Source organism: Tursiops truncatus, chromosome 3, assembly GCF_011762595.2.
Source record: "Tursiops truncatus isolate mTurTru1 chromosome 3, mTurTru1.mat.Y, whole genome shotgun sequence".
NCBI classification, from domain to species: Eukaryota; Metazoa; Chordata; class Mammalia; order Artiodactyla; family Delphinidae; genus Tursiops; species Tursiops truncatus.
The window spans coordinates 7,754,031-7,776,874 of record NC_047036.1 but is presented as its reverse complement, the minus strand read 5'-3'; the positions used below and the strand labels follow the sequence as shown (position 1 = coordinate 7,776,874).

General features: G+C 42.1%; 1 protein-coding gene and 1 long non-coding RNA gene across 6 annotated transcripts in view; one reads left to right on the top strand and one right to left on the bottom strand.

Annotated features, from left to right (window-relative positions):
* Window positions 1-22,844, top strand: part of SEMA5A (semaphorin 5A) — a 479,761-nt gene that overhangs the window by 144,978 nt on the left and 311,939 nt on the right. Inside the window, exon 1 of one of the 5 annotated variants that reach the window (XM_019951070.3) lies at window positions 1,813-1,953. The exons of the other annotated variants lie outside the window; for them this stretch is intronic. The gene's annotated coding sequence lies outside the window, so the exon portion shown is untranslated. Of the gene's footprint in view, window positions 1-1,812; window positions 1,954-22,844 lie in introns of those variants that run through there. 5 annotated transcript variants of the gene reach the window in all.
* Window positions 15,269-22,333, bottom strand: LOC141278257 (uncharacterized). Its single transcript, XR_012330614.1, has 3 exons — window positions 22,075-22,333; window positions 20,135-20,299; window positions 15,269-18,507 (listed from the first exon to the last, which is right to left on the bottom strand). It is a non-coding gene; the product is annotated as an uncharacterized lncRNA (long non-coding RNA).

Here is a 22,844-nt window from a genome sequence, read left to right as displayed (position 1 = left end):
TGCCCAGCTTATTGTAGTTGAGAATAGTATATGTGAGACAGGTGGCTTTTATCAGGCTGCAGCTGGGGTCACACTTTTGCTTTCACTTGATGTTGCTTGGATATGGGCTGGATATGTATGGCCCCTGAAGTGGCTGAATTCAGAGGATACCCATGGTATAGACAAGGCACAGAGTACAAATGGATGACAAAGAGTCTTCTCTTACTTGACTGCTTTAACCCAGTGGCCAGGCTAAGTGTCCAATTAAGAAGATTTATCAAAGTCTGGAGCCCCACAAGATAATCGGCAGCATAGCAGAGAACATGCCAGAGACATGCCATTTTATTTCTTCCCGTCCATCGTGCAGCCATCTGACGCTGTTTCTTTTGGCTGGGCTGGAACAGCTAGCTTTAGTATGCATGACGTTGGAGAATAATTTTTGGAGTGGTGCTGTAAGCTATTTTATTTATGGTTACACAGTGTACACAGTTTTTCAAATTATCACAGGATGAGATGCAAAATGCCTTTTATGAAAAAAACGTCCAGATGGAAATTGTCATTTGCTGTAACTCAAGAATAAATAAAGTGAGTAGGTACAGAATGCTTTGCTGTGGAAGTGTAAGCAGCTTGTATGCCTTTTTTTCCTTACTTGCAGATTGTTTTATTTGCTTATTTATAATCTATGAAAAGAATAGCCTGGATGCTTTGCAAGATTAAAGACCAATGAAATGGAAATCCCAATCCTGGGGAGATTGACAGCTGACTGCCCAGGGAAACCAAACATTAAAACAGCCCCAGGAAAATGGAACAAAATGCTTTGAGAAGGTGAATAAAGAAAGGTCCTACCTTTTGGAGCCCATGTAATGTCAGAGAAAATTTATTAGTTACACATAGGATAATTTTAATAAGATCTTAGGCTCTCACTGGAGTTCTTTATCATTATTGTTATCATTTTTTACTTGCTAATAAATAGACTGACACAACCGTACGATTTCTTTTGCCCTATTATAGGTGTAGGTACATGCTTATCTCTTATTTATACACTTTATTTAATGAGAACAAATGAAAGATGCCAGAAAATAAAACCTCTAGCACTAACTTTTTTTTTTTAATAAATTTATTTATTTTTTGTTTATTTATTTTTGGCAGTGTTGGGTCTTCATTGCTGTGCATGGGCTTCCTCTAGTTGCGGCGAGCGGGGGCTACTCTTCCTTGCGGTGCTCAGGGGCTACTCTTCCTTGCGGTGCACGGGCTTCTCATGGCGGTGGCTTCTCTTGTTGCAGAGCATGGGCTCTAGTCACGCAGGCTCAGTAGTTGTGGTGCACAGGCTTAGTTGCTCTGTAGCATGTGGGATCTTCCCGGACCAGGGCTTGAACCCGTGTCCCCTGCATTGGCAGGTGGACGCCCAACCACTGTGCCACCAGGGAAGCCCTCTAGCACTAACTTTTAATTAAGTTTCTAGGAAAGAAAAATTCTCATGATAAAATAAAAGCGAAAAGAGTTTTTTTCCTATCAAATTATTTTTACAGGAAGATACATAACATTTTTTATTAAGCTTGCATCATGCCTGGATCTAGGGGAAAAAACCCTAAGCAAAGGATATAGGATCACACTTAATCTCAGTGTGAGACCACAGAGCAGTAGGTGGTCTTACTCATTTGTTAAAACCACAGTTTTTCCAGAAATCTTTTTCTCTGCCTGGAGACTTTGGTGTGAGCAGCTGCATGAATGAGGGACGGAAACCGTCCTGGTAACAGCACAGACACCCCATCTCGTGCCTCTGTCTGAGGCACTTTCACTCCGTGGCCAGGTGTGTTCAATCATTTCGCAACAACTCCTCAGGGAGGGAGGAATACTTATCCGCAGGGAGGAACTTAGTCATGGAAAGGTTTAAGATGTGAAGGTCTCAAGGTCAACTCGTAGATCAATTACGGAGCAGCTACCTGGGAGCCGCTGTGTCTCCTCCACACGCAGGTAAATGGCTCTTCCCAGGTGTGGGCTGGGAGGGAGAGCCTGGGGCTGTGGGTACATTGGACACCGATGGACAGACAGACAGAGGACCCGGGTTTTAGTTCTTGCCCAGCCATCAACTCAGATCCCCGAAGTTTTTGTTCTAGTTTCTCCCTGGCCAACTGTGCAGGTGACTTGGTTGCCCAGATTTGCCTGAAAAGGGCTTTGGACTCCATAGCTGAGAGATACAGCCCCGGGTCCTAGATTTCACACTAGGTTATTTGACCCTGAAGGTTTAGAGAGGCATGTTTGAGTGAGTGGTTATCTTTTGGTTTTCCTGTGGAATTGTTTCCATGTGTCTTTAGCCACATCTCTAAACGTTCAGATAATAAACTGCACTTTTATGTTTTTGTCGATTAGCCAGGGTGCCAAGGAATAATTGAAGCGTGGCTGGTTGGTACCAGAACTCCTGTGTCCTTGTTTCAGCTCTGTTATCAGCTAGCTCCGTGGTTCTCTGGCAAACAACTTTCCCTCTTGCGGCCTCAGTGTCTGTGTCTGCAAAAAGAAAAGGTCGAAGTAAAATCGGTGGTTTCTAAACTGTGTTTAAAATGGCCCCAGATTTACCCCAAAGTGCTCTGGGCGGAGGGCTCAAGGCTTTTGAACATAGGGTTCTGTTGTTAGGAAAAAAGACTGCAAATCAGCAGACCGAAGGTTCCTGGAGCTCGGTATGAGTCTGTGACATTTATTTAAAAAGTGTAACTTACAAATTTACAAAAAGTATTACATATTACAAAAGGTATAACATAAAATTAGCTTTGGAACTGTTTTCAGTTTAGAGTGGCTGCAGACTGGAGTGGTTTAGAGACCCTGGAGAGACTGCTTCCTGGGTTCGAATCTCAGCTCTGCCGTTTACTATGACCATAGGCAAGTTTCGTAATGTCCCCGTGCCTCAGTTTCCTCATCTGTGAAAAGAGGACTGTAGCTTCTGGCGATAACGGTTGGTCAGTGTAGGTTCACTCTGGTGGAGGATGTTGATTGTGGGGAGGCTCTGCATGTGTGAGGTCAAGTGGCACGTGGGAAATCTCTACATTTCCCTCAATTTTATGACGAAATGAAAGCAGCTTTAAAAATATAAACTGATATATTAATTATCCATAATTAATATATGTAAAATTAATATAAAGTCTATTAGTTTAAAAAGAGGATAATAATGATAGTAGTTGTTTCATTGGGTTGTTATAGGAGCAAGATGGTTAATAACTGTAAAATATTAAGAACAGCACCTGGCACCTGGAAGCACTGTGTAAGAGTTAAATAAATGAGTGCTCATCCACTGGAAAGCTTGCTTTGTAACATGGAGAGAATTTCTGCAATTTGTGAACAGTTTCAGTATTTTCTGCATGTCCAATGTGTTTCCACCTTGGCTTCATAAAGTGGTAGATTAAGGATTTGTGTAGAGCAGAAGTTGCAGGCCAAGAAAACAACTTGGGCAAGTTTTGGAAATATTGACGTTCTAGAAGTGGAAAAGTCTAGTGTGGGTAAGAAGTGTGTGCTGGGAAACTTTAGTGGGCTTATGTCTAAGAAGGGCTTAGCTTGTGCTGGAGCACAATGCAGGGTTGCAGGATTCCTTGCTATAGGAATTGTACCTTCCAGCTAATGGTAGTGGTGATGGTGATGGTGGTGGTACTGATGATGGAAATGGTGGTGGTGGTGATGGTGATGGTGGTGATGGTGATGGTGGTGATGGTGGTGGTACTGATGATGGAAATGGTGGTGGTGGTGATCGTGATGGTGGTGATGGTGGTGGTACTGATGATGGAAACAGTGGTGGTGGTGATCATCATGGTGGTGGTATTGATGGTGGAAGTGATGTTAATGGTGGGATGGTGGTTTTGATGGTGTTAATGGTGGGATGGTGGTTTTGATGTTGATAATGGTGGTGATGATGGCGGGGTGGTGGTGATGGTACTGGGACAGGACAGGAGACTCTCCTCTTTATCTTAAGTAACTATTGTGCTGTCCCCACCCAGAGCTTCCAGGCCAATTGATAAGAAAAGGCTCAGTTGACTCTTGGGACTGAAGGCAGAAAGCCCTTAGCTGCAAGGGGAGAAGAGAGGTGGGGATAGGCAGCTACCTTTCTTTCTTCTTATACTTCATGGCTGACCCCTGTGAAGGTCATATAGCCTCTTCCGCGGGTACGTACTTGGCTTCTAATTCTGTTACCCATCTGCAAAGCGAGACAAAAGCAGCCAGGTAGCTGAGAGAGATCAAAGGACGCTTCTTTAGGACATTCAGGGTTCCTGTTCAGGTTTTTGAAATGGATTAGGTGAAGGCCTTGCTTACAAATTTTGACAGTGTTCATTTCATTTACCAAACTGTGCTGTCTTTGCTACTGTGGTAACAAGCACATTTATCTGGTTTCCGTTATATAACTATTTTGTGAAACCCATGGTTCATTGTGGCGAAATTGTGTGTTGTACAGATTAGGATACGGTTTGCATTAATATGTGTAGCACATTCTGTTTACGGGATCATATTGGCACAGTAAGTAGACAAGAAAATGGAAGTACGAAGAAAAGATTGGTACGCTCCCTTTTTATGTGTAGTCCTCCTGTTATGTCACAACTCGGAAACTTCTTTGAGATACTAACTTTGTATGTAGCAGTGATCTCAGTGGGAGGGAGGGTGATGCCAGGCCCCACCCACGCGCCCAAACCAGGGATATTTGTCAATGTCTAGAGACATTTTGATTGTCAAGACTATTGTCTTGAGCTACTGGCATCTCCTAGGTAGAGGGGAGCAATACTGCTAAACAGCCTCCAGTGCTCAGACAGCTCCCCCCGCAACATCCCTGCCCCAACAAATGCCAATAATGCTGCAGTTAAGAAACTCTGGTATGTAGTGGTTATTCTATGAGAAATTTGATAGAATAAATTTCTCATTCTAGAATCTGTTTTCCATTTTCCAAATTTCATGACAGTGAACATCTAATCTTTACTTGAAGACCTCTTTGAAATCTGTGTAGCACAAGAAACCTTCTTGCACTGGACTAATTTCTTTTTATATCTCCTCTGTCTGTTCTCTAGATACAAACATTTCCAGTTTAAATGTTAAGGCTACAGCTATCTTACGCATTTCCACTTGGTGTTTTTATCAATTCTTAGTAATCAACTTATGTATGTGTTTATTCTTCCCAAATTTGGTTAAGTTTGATACTTGAAGCATTTGTACAAATCAAAATACTATTTTTTGATATCCATAATTCCTTTCATCGAAGAGAAAAATCAGTGTTTCTTTTACTGTCAAAGCAGAAATACATTCAAATCTCACTGGATTTGAATATTGACATGAGGATAGTTTGTTTCATGTCTGAGGAAATATTTTTAGCTTTCTACTTCTCTAGGCTTTAATTATTGTATTTATTTTTAATAAATCTAGGGTAGAGTCTTTATGAGACTATTCCCTCTAGCCAAACTTTGAAACGCCTATGTTATGCTCTCTTTTTCTTATGATATTATAAATAGATATCCATGACTTTGCCAAACTTAATGATGAGTAAGCAGTTGCCTTTAGGAAAATGTATCTATTTGGACGGTTCCCGCTCTTGGGTGTGTGAAGCCCTCTGAGACAGAGCTGATTTGGTGGTGTCATTTTCACTGTGTTCTGTTTATCTAATTTCTAACAAATTCTTTCTCCCATGTCCATTTCTCTGACTAGTTAAGCCAGGGGACATGAATTAGCATCATCATGGGGAATTAGAAAACCAAAGTTCCTTTTTTCCTGGTAGGTAAAGGGAGAGCCCAGACGTTCATCATTCTTGGTCATTTCTGCTGGCCTGTGGGTCCCTTTCTCCTGCTGGCCTGTCATGTGAATGTGTAAGATGTAGGCTGTGTGTACTTAGGGCAGCTATTCTGGTGTCCCCTCTTACAGACATTGTCTATCCACACACGTCCTCCAGGTAGTCCATTCAGCAGTAAGGAGTAATGGGTGATATGGAAGAGAATCTAGAAGATTCAAAGTCCCCCTTTTAAAAGACCATGCAAACGAATTCATGATTGACCTCAGCTGGGCACCAGGCACCCTGGCAACCTTTTGCAGGTTATTATATTAGCTCATTTAGTCCTTGCAAATCATCCAGCGAGGTGGGCGTGGTATCCTTATTTCACCTCACAGAGCTGAAGTCACTGAGCCAAGGTTTTTATTTCTGTGTTTGGCTCACGTCTGCCCAGCTCCAAGTAATGTATTCTTCTCACTGTGTCTCTCCACTGGAACCCCACTGGCTTTTATACATTATAAATCATTCAGTTCCATGAGAGTGAAGGAAGGTGACCAGGTGTGGAAGGAATGCTGTCCTGGACCTTCAGAAACTTACCTTTAAATATGGCTTAAAATTAGGAAAGGTGCTGCGTATGAATGGAAAGTCTGAGAAGCCCTGAGATAGACCAAGCCATAGCCCCTGGATGATAGGGAGGATTTCTGTGAGAGCATGTAGGACAGTCCCCGTTGTGGGATTCCTGCAGAATTTTGGATCTCTGGGGAGACCATTTCTCTGTGAAGCCATTTTCTAAGTGTTATTCAGATTCTCTGAAGGGACACAAATGCTGTAACAGCAGGTGTTTTGAACACCCTGCTTTGTTTCCTGACGTGTGCAAACACAGTCTCCGGGGACGTTCCTGGAGTTGGCTGCTTGGGCCTGTTATTTCACGGTAGGATAAAATAATGAGTATCTTGATTAACTTTCTGTAACTCTAGAAACTGCTTCCAAACCACATGGCTCCTTAGTAAATCAGTGAGAGAACATGCCTGAGAGCTGGTTACCCTCTAGTCACCCTTTCTTTGGGCGGCTGTATAATCCCTTCTGGAATCTAGTACCTGTTGGAAAGAGGGAGACAGCCAAACAGCCCATTGCTTGTTGGTTTAGGGTTGGAATGCCAGCATCCCCCTTACATGAGTTAACCTTTGGAGGTCACCTGAGATGGTCTACCTGGAAGGCCTTAGTGTTTGTTCATTCATTTGTGGTTATTTTCATCCTGTGATCTCAAGAACTAGCTATCAGAGGTTAGTCTAATCATGATTTCTGCCTAATAAGGGGAAATTATTTGTCTTCAAATTATGTGCCAATGGGACACTGGAATGATCCTTTATAAGAGGAGCCTTCTAATCACTCATCGTTGCAAATATACATTTCAAAATAATTTGATTAAATAAGGAACCTAGTGATATAGTGTTAGATACCTTGAGCTGTTACTAAATCTTATAAATGGTTTAGCCTTGGCTTAGAGATTTATCATTGGTATTAGCAAGTTATGGGTAACCAAGCTGCAAACTTAGGCCTGCTTTTCTCCCATATATATATATGAGAGGACTAGTTGAAACCACTTGACTTTATGACTTTGAGGAAGGCTGATGGTGGAGCTGGACTTCCCAACCACTCCTGTACCTCCTCATTTGTCTCACAAACATTAACTGTGTCTCCATAATGTTTAATATCTAAGTTGTCTATTGTGATAAAAATAAAGTCTACTCATAAGACTGTCTCTGCCCATGGGCTGATGCTGTATTGAGGATACCAAGTCCATGAAGAATTATATCACTTTGTAAGTGGCGTGATAAAAGATACACGCAATGGGTTTTGAGTGCAAGGTCCAAGGAACAACTAGTTCTCATGTGGGATGAGAGTGGGTAAATAAACATGCTGTTGCAGATGCATCTGAGGTGGGCCTTCACAGGATAGGAGGAGTTGTAGTTGGGAGAAGCCATTCTGAGCGTAAAGAGTGAAAGGGTGTGTACGGGTAAGCATGCTGGTGTCTGAAGAATTCTGAATCATGCGTGGTGCCTGGTGGAGGATGAGACGGGAGTTTGGAGTAAGATTGTGTTGCGTCTTGCCAGCCATGCTCAGGGACTGTCCCCAGGATCAAATGCAGAGGGTCAGGACAGAGGCATTTAAACCATTTTGGGGATAGATGGAAGAGAAAGAAAAAGCAAGTCATGATTCAACCAGAACACTGGCTGGGGCAGGGAGAGAGGGGCATTCACCATGTATCGTTAATATATGCCTGGTGACGTGTTGGGAGCATTAAAAGCATGAGCTTGTGTGGTCCTCACACAAACCATGACAGTTAGATGGTCCTAGTATTTTAGATGAGGATAGAGAGTTGGCAAAGGTTAGGAAACTCTTCCAAAGTTCTCAAGCTAGAAGGTAGGCTGAATTCAAACTCACATCTGTCTGATTCCCAAAGTCGTTGGCTAGACCTGTGGAATAATCCGATTTGAGATAAAGCTGTAGCATCTCTTCTGAGATGGACGACGAGTTTGAAACATGCTGCTTCTAAAAATTCCAGAGAAGTGTCAGTAGATGAGACAAAATATCAAAGTCCTTTGTTGCTCTGTGATTGTATGTTTACGTGGAACTAATTAGCCCCTGGCCATGGGCAAAATCACTTTATTAATAATAAGATATGTGGGTGTTTCATGGATCCTCCTTCACGGGTTCTGACATTCAGTGAAAAGAGTGGGCCAAGAGGAAAGGGTTTAGACATCTGAGTCCTGTGTATGTGTGTGTGTGTGTGTGTGTGTGTGTGTGAGAGAGAGAGAGAGAGAGAGAAAGAGAGAGAGAGAGAGAGAGAGAGAGAGAGAGTGTTTGTGTGCAGAGTTAATCATTTTAAGCACGTGGTTACAGCAAATAAGGACACAAGTCTCCATGCTGTAGACCAGTGCAGAGGACTGTCTAGTGAGCCATATGTGGAGCCCACTTGGACTGGGACAGGCTTGCATTTGGTTTATCAGAGTGTGCTGAAGACACGCTTGGCCTGCTCAGAGACGTTGCTCTGGAAGGAATGGTGACAGTCAGAAGAGGCAGCTGTTTGTTAGGCTGTGTTGTGCTTAGCTAGCAACCCCAGGCCTATTCTTATCCTTGAATTCCGTAGGAAAACTCCCATGTGCTCAGAATCCTGCCCAGAAAATCCCCATAGGGTGAGAATCTTGCTCTGTGGTCTAGGAATAGATTTGTAAAGATACGCTGGCTAGAGATTTATATAGGGTTGTGATTTGGGGAAAATAGTACTCTCTTGTGATCTGAAATGCTAATTTGACGGTTCACAGCACTCTGTGACCTCATGCTGTGGGGACAGTGGAGGGAGGGGTGAGACTAATATTTAAAGGCTGAGAAGAGGACCAAGGGTGCAGATGCCACCCAGCCACCTTCATGCTCATTGGTTCTTCTGTTTACTTTTCTCTTTGGAAAATGAGAAATACAGTACTGTAAAAATTTTCCTTAGCTATCTGATATAATTGCTCTCACATTGGAAAAACACTGGGAAAAGAATAGGAATTTCTATTAAATATGTTTGGGTGAGGAAGTGTGGGCATAGTCTTTAGAGATTGTCCAAAGGTGCATGCACATGGCATGTTGGGGACATCAACTCTTGGGCTTAGAGCCAGTTCTCCACCAATACAATTATTAAGTAATAGAATATAAGTAATATAAATGATGAGGTAATCCCTAATGATGGATAATATAAATTATAAAGTAATTTTTCATTATAAATAGTGAAAGATATTTAAATTTATTGCAGAGTCAGTTGTTTCATGAGTATGTATGTGGCAACAAGCTATCTGGATAATTAGTGCATTTCAACCTAAAAATGTGCTTTGACCTCAAAGTATTGAATAACAATGTCAATTTCAGATTGGGTTTTGTATGACTCTTCGGGCCTCTCACTGTTGCGGCCTCTCACTGTTGCGGCCTCTCCCGTTGCGGAGCACAGGCTCTGGACGCGCAGGCTCAGCGGCCGCGGCTCACGGGCCCAGCCGCTCCGCGGCATGTGGGATCTTCCCGGACCGGGGCACGAACCCGTGTCCCCTGCATCGGCAGGCGGACTCTCAACCACGGCGCCACCAGGGAAGCCCTTGTATGGCTCTTTTACTTCTTTATACACCAGTAATTCATCCACCCTTGCCCCCCGCCCCCATTTATGTCACGTTCTGGTGCTGCCCCTTTCTAGACTGCTGGTAACCTTCAGCCAAAAGGTTTTGAGTTCCCTGAGTCATAGTATCTTGACTGAATAAAACGCAGGTCTGTGATTCACAAACTCTCACAGCTCTTTCCAGCCTATGAAAAGCTCTATATATGAAGAGGTCTCTCCTTACTTACGGGGTCCCCACCATCACTGCCACCTCCATCACTGCTGGTGGCCCTCGTCTCCTAAACTGAAAAGATCCCCTAAGATCCCTCCTGGAAATCAGCTGTACACAAACCTTCTTTCTCTACTCCTAGCTTCATCATCACAAGAACATGGTAGCCTGAGTTGGAATTTGGAATTTTTTTATAATAACTTTACTTGATATATAATTCACATCCCATAAAATTCACCCTTTTAAAGTTTACAGCTCTTTTCATATATTCACAGAGTTGTGCAGTCACCACCATTTAATTTTAGAATATTTTCATCACCTCCGAAAGAAAACCTGTATCCATTAGCAAAATTTCCTCATTTGTTTTCCCCAAGCCCCGTATATTCTGTTTCTATGGATTTTCCTCTTCTAGACATTTCATATGAATGGAATCATAGAATATGCAGCCTTTTGTAATTGGCTTCTTTCACTTAGCATAATGTTTTCAAGGTTCATCCAGGTTGTGAATGTATCAGCACTTTATTCTTTTTTCTAGCTGAATCATATGCCATTGTAGGACAGTCCACATTTTCTTTTTCTAATCATCATTAAATAGTTGGTGGACTTTCACATTATTTCCTCTTTTTTGGACTGTTATGAATCATTCTACTATCACCACTCATGTACCTGTTTTTGTGTAGATATATGTTTTAATTTTTCTTAGGTATATACCTAGAAGTGGAATTGCTGGACTATTGGGATTCATTTTTACAGAGAGACAAATAGTTTAGTACCATCTTACATTTGAAATGTAGCATACACTCCACACATTTTTTAAGTGTGGGACTTTCTCCAGTGGAGTTGGTATTCTGCGGCTGCAAAGTTGTCAGTCTGCCTAAAGCAGTCGGTCATTATACCACTGGCGACACAGGATGGCACAGTGGTTTTTGAGTCAAGCACATGTGAATTCATGTTCTGGCGCTGCCCCTTTCTAGACTGCTGGTAACTGTCAGCCAAAAGGTTTTGAGTTCTCTGAGTCATAGTATCTTCACTGGGTAAAACGCGGGTCTGTGATCCACAAACTCTCACAGCTTTTTCCAAAGTATTTCTTGTCATTGCATGCAGAAAATAGTAACATTGTGTGGGTAGATTTGGTAAATGGTGGAGACTACTTACCTAGAGGCGGAAGGGGTTGGTCCCCCGCACACGTGGATTGCAGCTCTTCGGTATCCTAAGCTATACCGGGCTACTCACCTGTGGCTCTCACCTGCTAGAAAATTGTTTTCTCAATGTGTCTGTACTCTTGCCTCTTCCTGTAACCTCTTCTGTTCTAATCTCTGAGAATCACCATTAACCACTACAGAAAAATATTGGACGATAAACTAAGCTTTTGAAGGGTTATGATCTCATTGTATTTTATCTTCAGTATGGCGCATGGGAAAAACTCACAAGATAAATGAAGACTCCAGCGACATGCTTTTGAACACTTTAGCTCTGACTTCCATTTAGGAAGCTGTGGATGACCACCGCAAACACCCTTCGTTTGATCTAACATTTGATGCCACACTGTTGTCATGGTTTTTATAGGCTTTCAAACATTATCCTGTTTTTCCCGATTTGTTTTCTTCTGCGCTGGCTTCAGCCAGCAGGTCTTGGGTCACTGTACTCCTTAGGTAATGAATCTAATTTAAATTCTAGTTTCCTACTGTGAGCAAAATCTTTGGCCATGAGGAATTTCCTCCAGAGAATTTGGGTATGTCATCTTGTTCTGTTGTATTTTTCTCTGAAGCTTACAGCACTGATCAGCTCTTCTCTGAGAAGGGGACCACTCAGTTGTAGTAGGTGCTCCTGAGTTAGGGAGATGCTTTTCATAGGGTGACCTAGCTCTGATGAGATACAAGAATCTGGTCCTTTTAAGAATAATTAATGGTTATTTTCGAAGCCATCTTCCCTGTTCTTGCTAGCATCTTCAAGCGTGACACGTGTAACAAATATTCAGAGACTGGACTTATTAGATAGAGCTGCTTCTGTCCTTTGGTGATGAAAAGAGTCAGAGAGGGGACTTACATTCCCAACCCATCTTGATTCTCCTCTGTAGCATTTTCTCAGTAAAAGAATACGTAAACACTTCTTCTGATGATAATAATTATACATGCCCATCTGCAGCAAACTTGCAAAACAACCCCCAAAAGTATTAAAAAATTATGCAGAACCGCACATCTCAGATGATTGTAATGATCGGGTGTATTTTCCTCCAGATGTTAATTGTAACAATTCAGATCCACGTTGTGGTGTCTAACAATTATTGAGCACTTACAATGGGGTTGGCATTGTTCTAAGTGTTTCACATTGGTTAAAAAATTAAATCCTCAAAGGTTATCTCCACTTGAAGACAGAAATACAGGCCATACAACCAGCAAGAAACTGAACTGGGATTTGCATCCAATGTCCAGTCAGACTCAGCACCCAGGCTCCCAGCGTTTGTATGTTTACATGTCAGTATGAGAATGTCTGTGTGTCCATGCATGTGAGCTCGCATTTGTGTGCACACATGCACTTGTTTATATGCTAGGCACAGAGTTTAGTTTTCTGCCCATACATTTAATATTGTATCTTGAGTATTTCTCATGTCCTTAAAATTTCTCTTAAAAACAGTATCCTCTTCCTGTTTTTCTCTTAAAAACAGATCAGACCTTCCTGATCTTCTTTATTTTATATTTCCCTTTCCCTAAACAGAAGCTTCCAGATCATGGTTGTAATACATAATAATCAGACTAGCAGGGATCTATTTCGAAGTAAATCTTTGTTGACTTATGTGATGAATTCCTTTGGAGAAAGTCCTAGAGGTGAAACCTCCAAAGCAAAGTGTATGAATACTTTTAAGCCCCTTAAGATTTTTCTCTCTGTGTGTGTGTGTGTGTGTGTGTGTGTGTGTGTGTGTGTGTGTTGGTGTGTCAAAGTCAAGCAGCCATAGCCACCGCCAAGTGCCTGGTTGTTCACGTTTCAAAAATAGCAATTGTTAAAGCAAGACCGGATTCTGCAAGGTGGAGACGAGCTTTTCTTTTGGAATTCTTAAATATGTAGCTTTCTTCCATAACTTGCCAATTTATTATGATTCATGAGATTAGTTACCAACTCGATAGATCTGTCCCTGCTGCAAGGGGGTGTCCTCAAACAGCGAGTTTTGTGCTTGGAAAACATCCTACTTTCCAGAATGAAGTGTTTGTGAGCGAAAACACAGCCTCGTCCACCTCCAGTCTTATCTCTGTGGGTAAGGACCTGCTTCTTGTGGTCCTGTGGTTGCAATCAAAGAGAACCGCGTGAATTTTCCAGAATAACGAGATTAAGCATAACATTTTGCCTCGTACATATGGTGTTAGAGAAGGTATGTCACTTTCATCTAGGCACTCAACCGGAAACACAATCTATCCCATATCAACAAAACAAACGTGTGACCTAACTTTCCTGTAATGATTTCACAGTATGTGCTATTTACCAAGCTAAAGGGGCAACTTTGAGAACAAAAATTCAGGATGGCCGTGTCAGGATGGAAAGCATTTGTCAAAGCCTGTCCGCCTGATCATTTCCTCTCTGTAGGAACAGAGGGCTTTGCATGTTATGGTTCATCTGTCAAGGCTGATAAAACCAATCCCATTTTCTTAGCTAGAGTGAAGATTCCCTTTTCTTCCCAGGTAAAATGAGTATAGTAAGTAAAGGAGTTGGAGGTCCCAGTTGTAGAAATGTCTATACTGACTCATGGTTTACCCCAGCATGTCATGTATTTTCATCATAAGTGTTCTTCACCCGACTTCAAATGAGAATAATAGGAATTTCCTGTTTTGTTTGGAGAATCCTTATGGGAAGTTGGCTTCTGCTCTGTCAACATTTCTACCTTCTAACCATTCCCTCTTTAAACATGCCCTGCTTTCTGTCCTGCCCTCAGCTCCTGTTCTCCCATCATTTTCTAACCCTTATACCCAGTGAGTCAACCTGAGCTGAATCTAAAGATGGACATTAGGGCTCCAGTGTCAACATATAAACATAAAAATCATCTGGTTTATTTCAGTCAAAACTGGGACCCCTTTCTTTCTTTCTCTCTCTTTTCTCTCTCTAGAGAAAAATAAATATCTACACTTTATTTTCTTACTCAGCATCATTATTGGATTTTTACGTCCGTGTACAGAGTTTTACTACATTGGTTTTACAAGCTGTATACTATCTAATAGGATATGGATGTGCCATGATTTATTTGATTTCATTACTTATATCTTTGGTCTTTAAATTTCATGCAGATAAATGTGTTTACTACCCCCATTCTCAGTAAATTCTACCCTGAGACTTTATTCTGTTTCTCTGCCCCAAATGTGATCTTTTTATTTCCAATTCAGTCACATGATTCCCATGCTTCCAAAACTCACCTGTTCTCCAACCTCCTCCTATGTGAGCCGGACCCTTCTTTCTACTATTTGTAAGTGGTTGGTTGACCCATTCATTCAAAAAATATTAGACATTTTCTATGTGCAAAAAAATGTGGTGGGCTTTGAGGGGCTACAGTAGTAGCAAGTAGGGCACAGGCTCTCCTGCGTGGTCCTCCCATACAGCAGGGATGCCATGTCACAGGCAGAAGAAGCTGGACAGTGTGAGCTGAGGGCTGTGGAGACAGTTGTATCCCAAGGAGGCTCAGTGGAGGCAACCTTGTTTCTCACTGGGGAAGTGGTTATGGGAATGGGGGAGCTGGTGTTTGATCTGGACCTCAGAGGAGGCATGAGGTTCTCATACAGACATAGAAGAGTGTGTTCCAGCCAGGAAGGTGGAAGTGGACAAGCTGGGGGCGGGGTGCTGAGGAGATTAGTGAGTCTAATTGATCCAAGTGGTTTGATCATGGAGAGGTGATGAAATAGTGAATTATCTCCATTGTTCATTCAATTATTTATTCACTTTCACATGAGCACGACTGTGAAGTTTCTGTTTACGTTTCCTTGCTTTTTAAATATATTTTTTATGTTTCATTTGTCACATTTTTAAATTGTCTTAAAACATGTTTCCATGATATTTATTATCTTTGTAAAATTGAAATATAATTGATTTACAATATTGTGTTTAAATATAGTCTTAACAAATTCAATTTATTGTTTAGTTTTGCTTCTTTGTCTATTTGCAATAAATAGTGATTTACTATATTATATATTATTCTTGACTTTTTCTCTCACTGTGATGTTTCCATTATCTGTTTATGTTGTATGTAGCTGGTGTCCGTCCATTTTCCCCGTGATATGATATACCATAAAATTTTCCATTCTCTTAGTGGACACCTGTATTATTTCTGGGTCTTTGCTATTATGAAAAATGCTGCTATGAATGTTCTTTTACAAGCTTCCTGGGGAGATGTGGAATTTTCCTAAGGCTGAGGCCACCCACCATCACAGCTCTTTTTAAACAGTGAACTGATTTTATCATCTCTTTGTAGGAAGACACTAATTTGGTGGTTAGAGATTTTCTTTTCCTGCAAGATTTAAGAAGCATTTTTTTAAATAGCTCTTACTTATTAAAACTTTTTTAGTGCTTCCTAATCGCTAGGGAATTTTCTATGTTCTTTCAAATTAACTCATATAATCTTAAGCTACGGGTTTTTATCTCCATATGACAGATAATGGAACCTGAGACATAAGGTTATTGTTGGAGCTAATTGGAACCCAGGTGGTCTGGGTCCAGTGTCTATGTTTCATCTCTGCAATGCTGCCTCTTCCAAACTAGCGGTGGTGGGCAGGGCGGGTCACCGGGACATTGTAGGCTGAGGGGTACCATAGGTAGTTCTTAATTTTCACAAGGCAAAATCAAGCAAGCAGGCATCCTGCAGCGGTGTTTAGCCCCCTTTACCGTTAAGGAACAGCATGCCAAATTGATGCAATCTGTCATTGCTTTTCCTGGACTTGTATTTAGGAATCATTCTTTTTGTGTTTCCATTAACATATCCACCATCACATAGCTTTTAATATTTTGAAGTGCAGAATTTAACACAGTTGGGGATTACTTTAAACCACGGAGACCTTTATTGTAATGTCCTCAATGACCTTTCCACGTTTCAGGCTAATGAACTGAAGAATAAAACACCATGTGTTCACAGCACGTCTGCGTGTCCCCGCGTTGCATTATGTGCTAATCGTTCGATGTTTCTGTGGCTGCTAATTCATGGTCTTCGTTGACTTGTTCTCCTGAAATCTCACCTAATAGATTGATTCCTTGTGAGGGAACTTGTAGTTTTCCATGGAAACGCCCCTGAAACTTGCCGTGAGCACTCCTCAGCGGCACTGGCAGAAAGTATCCAGGCCTTTACAATGATTTTTCCATCACTTAGTTCAAGGATGTCTTGGTTTCTATCCCCTCTAGGATCTAGTCGGTCAGTTGATAATACTTAATATCATACTGTCTTCTGGGTCCTGGGGACATCCAGCAAGCAAGACCCAGGCTCAGTCCTCCAGTTCTGATATTCTTGTGGGTTAAACAGGCCATAAACAGATACATCAGTTGAGTGATTTCACGTAGTTTTGAGTGACTTGAAGAAGTGAACGTAGAGGAATCTGGTAGAGGGGAAGAGGCTGTGCTTCAGCTGGCCTGATTGGGGAGGTCTTTCTGAGGAGGTGACATTGAAGGACACCTGAGTAATGAGAAGGAGACCCCTTGGAAGGACTTAGAGAAACAACCTCTGGACCTAAGGACCAGCAAGTGGCATCTGAAAGGTGATGAGCTGGGTGGGCGAAAATACCAGAGAGATGCGTGTATGCGTGTGCATGGCCCCAGCACGGTGCATGGGAGTGCTGGGGAAAGTGCAGAAGTGGGTGGGGACAACCCTTTAAAGAATACAGATGTTTTATTTTTGTTGATTCTTTGTTTCCAGCTGTATTGAGGTACAGTTGACAAATAAAGATTGCATATATTTACAGTGTACAACATGATGTATTTTTCTGGTTTTTTTTTAAGAGCAAATAAGGTGGAAATTTTATTGGAAAATTATCTAAACAATTTTATGAAACTTACGTAACTTCGATAACAAAACCTAAAAACGGTAATACACAATCACAACTGACTTAAGATCTTAGTAAAGTGAATTAATCAGTTGTAATAAAATAACAATCTGCCTTGATTTAGTTATAGTTAGGCCTGTAATGCAAAGGTGCTCCAGTATTAGGAAATCATATGAACATACCATATCATTAGGACAAACTGCAACGTGATGTTTTGATATATGTACACATTGTGAAATGATTATCACAGTCAAACTAACGAGCATATCCATCACGTCACCTAGTTACCTTTGTGTGTGTGTGTGTGTGTGTGTGTGTGTGTGTGTGTGTGTGTGTGGTGAGGACATTTCAGATCTACTCTCTTAGCACATTTCAAGCACACAATATGCTATTATTAATGATAGTCACCATGCTGTCCATTAGATTTCCAGAACGTATCCAGCCTGCATAACTGAACCTTTGTACCCCTTGATCAATATCTCCCCGTTTCTCCCACTCCCCAGCCCTTGGCAGCCAATTCTACTCTCTGCTTCTCTGAGTTTGACTTGTTTAGTCTCTTTACAAAGATTGCTCTGGTTGTAATGTAGATAATAGGCTTTGTTGCAGGGGAGGCAAGCGTGAAAGCCCCAAGACCCCGACTAGATAGGCTTCTGCTGAGTCCAGGGGAGAGAGGAAGTGGCTTCATGTGGGATTGCAGCCATGGAGGTGAGAGGGGGCCAGGTGTGTGATCCATAGGACAGGGTTTACTGATGGTGTAGAGTGGCAGGTGGGGGAATTAGAGAAGCCAAAATGACTCTAGCTGTTATGGGGAGGACTCAGGCAGGAAGCAGATTTGGGGAAGAGGGGCAACTGAGGGTTTGTTAGGTCCATGTTTGGTTGGAGGTAATTCTCTGCACTCAAGTAGAAGAGAAGAGAGGATGGAAGTTGCAGTGTCAGGGTCAGGTTGGAGCTGAGATACACATCTATGTTCACCTGCTGATGGTTGCTCTTCCATAACTTGAGCTCCCAGGAGGATGTGTAGTTGGTGAGCAGAGGGTGACACTAGATGCTAAGGCCATCTCATAGTTGTTCAAGGGCTGGTGCACATTCATCACCATCTGGATTAAATTATGATCAGTGAGGTCTCAGGCTCCAGGATTGGTGAATGATGCTGCCAGTCACTTCACGAAATTTCTGTCCCTCAGGAAACACATATTCAGGCCCAACTGAAGTCAGTTGGTAGAAATAGAGCACCTGCTAATTTTTTTTAACCAGAGGATCCATGTGTCTAGCAGAGCTCCCGACTCCTAGTCAATAAATGATAACTGCAGAAACGCGGTATACGCTGGGATGGTACCTTCAGTGTAGCGAGATGACCATTTATTTGGAGCCAGGGATGTACCTGTTAGAATTGTTAGCTCTTCTGTTTATCTGTGGGACCTCCTCGAGTCTTCACATCTGTAGACTAGGAGAGAATGCTAATACTTATTTTACAGGCTTATTTCAGGAAAACAAGAGATGTATTAATGCTGTGCATCACCACATAACCTTCTTTGCAGTTTCTTGTATTTTATTGTACTCCGATTAGCAGAATCTTTGATTTTGATATGATATGGCTCAGTAGTTTTTTCTTATGATGAGAACTTTTAAGATCTACTCTCTTAGCAAATTTCAAATATGCAGTACAATATAGTTATTTTTTATTTTTGTAAGGATTTCTTATTCTTGTTTTTAATAAACGGACCCCAAAAATGTAATGAGTGCTCTTGAGGTCTATCTTTTTTGTCCTTAGACCAAAGAGTGCGACACATTTGAACTCAAATGAATCAGCTTTGGTGTATTGGTCCACTGGCCTAATAGGTATCATCAGACATCACACACAAGGGCCATTCCCAACTGAAATCTGAAAACACCAATCAGAGGCCTTTTCACTAAATAGCCTAGTTTTCCCAAGTGTATCAGTAGGCTATTATCTGTAAATTTATCTGATACAATTTCAAGGTATTTGCATTTTCACCCTAGAATAATGAATTTACTTCTGCTGTGAATTGTAATATATTCCTTTTTTTTTTTTTTTGTCTTTTGATTTTTCAAGTGGTTCCAGCAAATTATGGTGTGCCAGAATAAGTTACTCAAACCCCTCAGGGTTCACACACTTCAGTTATATCTTCCATGTGCTTTCATGTTTCCAGACCTGGGAGACTTCCTCTTTTTAGCTGGTCTGCCTATAGTAATCCCTTCATCCCTTTGACCACTAATTGGAAAATTATGACATTTAGAAAGGACATTTCTCAAAACCGTGGGAATCCTCATATTTGGACCAGATGTTAAGAGAATTTTAATAGAGGAATAAAACATCTGTGACAATGAATAGTAGAGTCATAGAAGGAAAGGGAACAAGAATTGCATTTTAATGGAAGCATAAATATTGATTAGAAGGTAGAGAGGTGTATGTTGATCTACATTGTTTTTCTCCATTAACTCATTCCTCAGGTGGTAACTTTTTGTGTCTACTACATCCTGTATTGTCCAGAGGTTGAGAGTTTCACAGCCTATTTTAGAATGAGGCACACACACAGGCAATTGTAGTTCAGGGTGATAACGACTATAGTAGAAATGAGTGTTGATGTACAGAGGGGCCACATGGGGATGGGGTGGGGAGTGGAAAAAAGTCAGAGAAGGCTACTCAGAGATGAAGCTTAAGAATTGGAACTAGAGGCAGGGAAACCTGTCAAAAACAGCTAACCATGTAGACGTGAGAAATAGAGAGGGTTGGTTAGGGTGGGGAGTGGGGCATGATTCTAAATATGGGTAAAAGGGAAGAGTTGTCAGAACACAGAGACAAAATGACACATGACCTTTGGGAAGATGAAGGAGGAGAGAATGGTGGGTGAGTCCTCAGAGAGAGAAATTGGGGTGGGGTGCACTTTCATTTAAAGGGAAGACGGGAGTAAGAGTTCTGGGTGCAGTAAGCACACAGGGAGATTGGGGTGTTAAGGAAACCAGGGAGGAGAGGGTTTGCGGAGATATTCAGTTGGAGAGGTCATGGGCGCAGATGCCATGGTGACAGATGTCCAGTTGCATCAGCTTACCGGACTTGGCAATCAGAAGGCGACCAGTGACGCTGACCAGAGCAGAAACGTTGGGGAGCATTCTTTTCTTCCTGCCAGTGTTGCATGCTTTTGCAGGTCATCATAGACATCACACCTTCTAGGTGACAAGAGACAAAGTGGCACTGCAGCTCCTGCCTATCTCACCTAAAAATGAACGGGAGCTATGAATAGTAATTGTCACATTATGAGAGTCATTTATAATGTGATTATTTTGTTCTGTCCCTATGAGTTTCCTCTCTCTAGAGAAATCCTTTAGAAATTGTCAATATAGTTATATTGCCTTGAAACACCCGTTATTTAAGGGTTTTTTTTTTCACTCTTAGAAAGTATTCCTGTTGATTTACCTATTACAGAAGTAGATTGAATGAACCTTCTCTTAGTTTTAAAACCTGCTGACAGATAAAATTAATATTGCCTTTGTGTAAATGATAATTTTATCAAATGGACTTCATTTATTTTTATGGTCCCTCCAGGCGATCTGGAGCTAAACAAGGGGAAAAAGACAAAAGTGTAATAACAGTTCCCTTTGAAGAGAGATATAAAATAAGGTCGCTGGAGCTGAACCATTATTGAAATGTGTAAAATACGTCAATGTTTGCTTTTTCCCATTTTATTCCATGAAGTCATTTTATATAGCCATAAAATCCTATCTCATCTCAGTTCAGATACGATGAAAACCTATGAGTAATAAAGTCATTTTCTTACTCAGTTACCTGAAGGTGGCATCTGGCAGTGTTTCTGTACTTGAGGGCGGTCAGTGTTTTCATTAAGACATTCCTAAAAACGTTGCACTAATTCATTTGTGTTAAACCTCTTTTGGCTGAAATTTGGCAGTGACGGTACATGGGTTAAAATAATATAAAGAGGATCCAATTTTCATAAAAATGTACCTAAAAAGTGAAGATGCAATATGTCTGGTGAACATCCTGATTGCCCTTATAGACTCAACGCAATAACAAGAAAACTTTAATTTTGCTTTATTTCCCAAAGAATAAAATGTTTGGTTATTGTTTTTGAAAATGTTTAGAAGAATCTATTTACTTGAACACTGTGCATTAACTTAAGTTTATTGTTTTGTTGGTTTTTTTTTTTGCGTTACACGGGCCTCTCACTGTTGCGGCCTCTCCCGTTGCGGAGCATAGGCTCCAGACGCACAGGCTCAGTGGCCATGGCTCACGGGCCCAGCCGCTCCGCGGCATGTGGGATCTTCCCGGACCGGGGCACGAACCCGTGTCCCCTGCATCGGCAGGCGGACTGTCAACCACTGTGCCACCAGGGAAGCCCAAGTTTATTGTTTTATTGATTCTTCATTTAATCCCATTTCCTGCTCAGTACCTAGAATGTCTGACATTACTACTAGGAAAGAGCACAGATTCATTCAACAGGTTCCTTCCAGCCATGAAGACAATGAAGGCTTAGATGCTCCCTGACCTTTATTCCCCCTTCTTTGAACACTTGAAATTGAACCCCTTCAGAAGCCATAGCTTCTGTCTTCTTCATCCATTCAGAGGGATTCCTCCCTTTTCTATGTTCCCTAAGACTTTGCTCCTACTTCTAGGATAATTTGGTAATTATCAAAAGGTGGACTTTTACTTGCTTGACTACTTATACCTGTGAGCTGGAAATGCCCAGACTGTGTCCTCTTCTGTGTTGGAGGGCTGTCCCTTGCCCACAGGTGGCATCCTTCAGTATGACTGTCTGGATTAAGGATGCCCCCTGTTTCCAGGCCATGGGTTCATCTCTTACGCTTTACTCTGGGGAGAAGACTGTGTTTCTGGGGGTAATTCGGGTTGTTTGAACTTGCGGCCATAAATGTGTGGTTTCACCAGCGTGAGCAGGAAGGCTGAGTGTGCCAGGCAAAGGGCCAGAGGGTTTTTCTCCTGTTTTGACATGGCCTGACACTGCACACTTGATCTTACCTTAATCTGTAAGATCCGTTCAATCCATTTGAGCCTTCGCTTTCTCTGCTGCAAAGTGAAGGGAGAGATGAGGTGATTTCAGCCGGCCCCTCCACCTCGCGGATTCAGTGAGTTGTTGACTCACTTCCTGTCTCCTGTGTGCCAAGGGGCTGCATAAACCCTCTGACAGTGGTGCCTGTTCAGTGGCAAGGGATGCGTGAGTTCTGGATGCTGCTAAATAGAACGTCGGCTGTGTGACTTCTGATTCATTCAGATGGCCGATTCAGCTTGTCGGATTGCATACATTTGGGGCTGTAACTGCGTGTTCAACCCGCAGCTTGTTTACGAAACGTGAAAGGTTATATGACTTTCCATGGAACCTTGGTGAGGAAGCAGGCACTGTAACTGGTTCCTCAGGGTTTCCCAGAAAGGATCTGCCACCTTGGCTGGAGTAGGCGGCCGCTGTGTGTGCAGAAGGTGGAGGCCAGCCTTGACCTTGGGTAGTGGGAAGACTTGGGGCAGCAGTGGGGCCCGAGGCATCAGCAAACATGCAAAGAGTGTGCAAGGCTTACCCAGAGGACCGTGGCTAGGCGGGAGGGGCTGAAGGGAAGCCTTGGCACTGGGAGTAGTGGAGGTGGAATTAGGAGGAGATGGCTCGTTGGTGGAAGGGCAGAGTATTCTCTTCGGAAAGCAGTGGAAAATCCTGAGAGGGTTTGAATAGGGCAAGGCTGTTTACCTGGCAGCAGCTGACGACTGTGCAGTAGATGTTGTAACACCATGTTTGGCTGTGC